Consider the following 2,722-nt stretch of genomic DNA (forward strand, 5'->3'; position numbering starts at 1 on the left):
TTATCTTTTTCTTGATAAGTCCATGTCTCGCTACCGTATAGTACAGTCGGTACAAATATAGAATTATGTATTGCCATTTTAGCTTTATTTGATATATTTATACTTCTGATAAGAGGACCTGCTCTACCAATAAACTTCTTACCTTCATTTATTCGTCTATCTAATTCCTCATTTATCTTCCCATCCCTAGTAAATAAGCTACCAAGGTATACAAACTTATCAACTTGTTCAATTCTCTCATCATTTAATAAAATATTGCATAGCGTTTTCTCACTATTTCCTTCGAACACCATAGTTTTTGTTTTATTTCCATCCTTATTTTAAACTAGTTATTGTTTTATTTTCTCTTTTCTTTACTTAAAACAAATACATTAACCTTTTGGCGCGAAAAAAGCTCTTTTCTTTAAAATTCGCCACCAATAGAAATAAAACAATGGAGTGCTTTATATATTTTTTTTGCTTTTTTTTTGCTAATTTTGAGCTTAAAGAAAGTTTTTGCACTTATACTTTTGAGAAATGGGTGGCGGCGCTAGCTCATCACTCAGTGCTACCACCTATGCAAACTCACTAAAAATTACACAGGACCACAAATTGAAAAAAAATTGCGGGGGGTAGACGGTCATCTCCTGTACGTATTTGGGGGGGGGGGGCTGAATTCGAATCCGTTGAATCCTTCAGCACGTCAGGATTTTTGGGCAATTACAGAAAACGTGCTAAGCATGGAGTTTTTGAATGTTTTCGTATATAAAACTAGTCGGACATGTCTACATCTATCAAATTCATATTTAAAACAACAAAGCTTATACCATAAACACAAAAACCCCAAACCTACAAACTCACAAACTACAAAATTCCAAACCAAAAACCCTCAATCCACAAAGCCCAAACCCACAAACCGCAATCCTGTAAAATACAAGCGCACAAACCTTAAATGTATAAACTCCAAATCCAAAACCTGAAAACTCACAAATCCGAAACCCTTAAACCCCAAACACACTAATTCCGCATTCACAAACCTTAAACCCACAAACCCTAAACCTACAGTCCCCAAACCCGAAGATTCAAACCCCTAACCCACAAGACCTAAGACCAAAACAAGCAAACTCCAAACCTACATACCCATAAATCGTCAACCCTTAAATTCAAAACTCACAAATCACACAAACCTACAAATCTTACAAACCTACAAATCCTACATGTGCAAATTCTAAACCTACAAACTTTTGGTCTTCAAGCCTAGAAATCCCTAACTCACTAATCCTGAACCCACAACCACCAAACATACCCAACCTAAACCCACAGACCCTAAAGCCACACACCCCAAACGCACAAACTCCAAACTAACAAAACTCAAACCCACAAACCGGAAAAACCTGTGGCATAAAGTAAATACGTTAATATTGTAACTACTATTCTCACTCTTTGCCTATCCCAAGAATAATCAACAAAGATGTAGGTTTGGGGTTTAAGGGTTTGGGGGTAAAAGTTTTTGTGTTAGGGATTCGAAGATTTGAGGTTTGGGGTTTCGGGATTGTGGGTTCAGGGTTTGTGGGTTTGTGGGTTTGGGGTTTTGGGTTTGTATATGTGGCATTAGTGAGTTTGGGGTTTAAGGGTTTAGGATTTGTGAGTTTGAAGTTAGCTGATTTGGAGTTTGTAGGTTTGAGGTTTGCGGGTCTGTGGTTTGGGGTTTGCGGGTTTGGGATTTGTGGGTTTGGTGTTTGTGAATTGGTAGGTTTGGTGTTTTTTTTGGGTTTGGGGTATAAGCTTTGTTGTTTTAAATAAGAATATGGTTTATGTAACATGTTCGACTAGTTTTAGCATGAAAACATTGAAAAACTCAATTTTAGACATTTCTTCTGCAATTCCGAAAAAATTCTGACGTGCTGGAGGTAAAACCTCAACGGATTCAAATTCAGCACCCAAAGTACGTAAAGGAGACGCCTGTTTATCCCCCGTAAGTTTTTTCATTAATTTATGGTCCTGTGTTATCATATTGTGATGAACTCCTTTATGATCAAATACGTTTGTAAAGTGAAAGAAGAACGTTTAAACAAAGTAAGGATGATTCAGAACTTCAAATTGATCACTGAACAATCTATAATTTATTGCTTTTATAATTTTTCACGAAAACTACCCTTCCACGCAAATGTATGTAGCGGAACTTACGAGGGTAGTTCAATAAGTCCTTAGAATGAAGTATAAAAACAATTTTTTTTTGGTAAATTTTTTTTTATTTTTCAACATAATCTCGTTGGAGCTCTATACACTTGGTCAATCGCTTTTCAAGTTTTTTTAATCCTTCAGAAAAGTGCGTTTTCGGAAGTTCCTCAAAATAAGCACTTACAGAGGCAATGACGTCTTCGTTGTCTGGAAATCTCTGTCCACCGAGCCATTTTTTCAAGTTTGGAAATAAGAAAAAGTCACTGGGGGCTAAAAATGGTGAATACGGTGGGTGTTCTACCAATTCGAATTTTAGTTCTTCAATTTTAGCCATTGAACGTTGTCGTGATGAAAGAGAATTTTTTTTCTCGCCAAATGTGGTCGGTTTTTTTTAATTTCTTCTTTCAGCTGCTCTAATAATGATGCATAATATTCACCAGTGATTGTTTTACCCTTTTTAAAGTAGTCAATAAGTATAATTCCACGTGTATCCCAAAAAACTGTAGCCATAACCTTACCAGCTGACTTTACGGTCTTTGCTTTCTTTGGAGCTGGTTCGCCT

This window comes from Belonocnema kinseyi, chromosome 9, assembly GCF_010883055.1.
Source record: "Belonocnema kinseyi isolate 2016_QV_RU_SX_M_011 chromosome 9, B_treatae_v1, whole genome shotgun sequence".
Lineage (NCBI taxonomy): Eukaryota > Metazoa > Arthropoda > Insecta > Hymenoptera > Cynipidae > Belonocnema > Belonocnema kinseyi.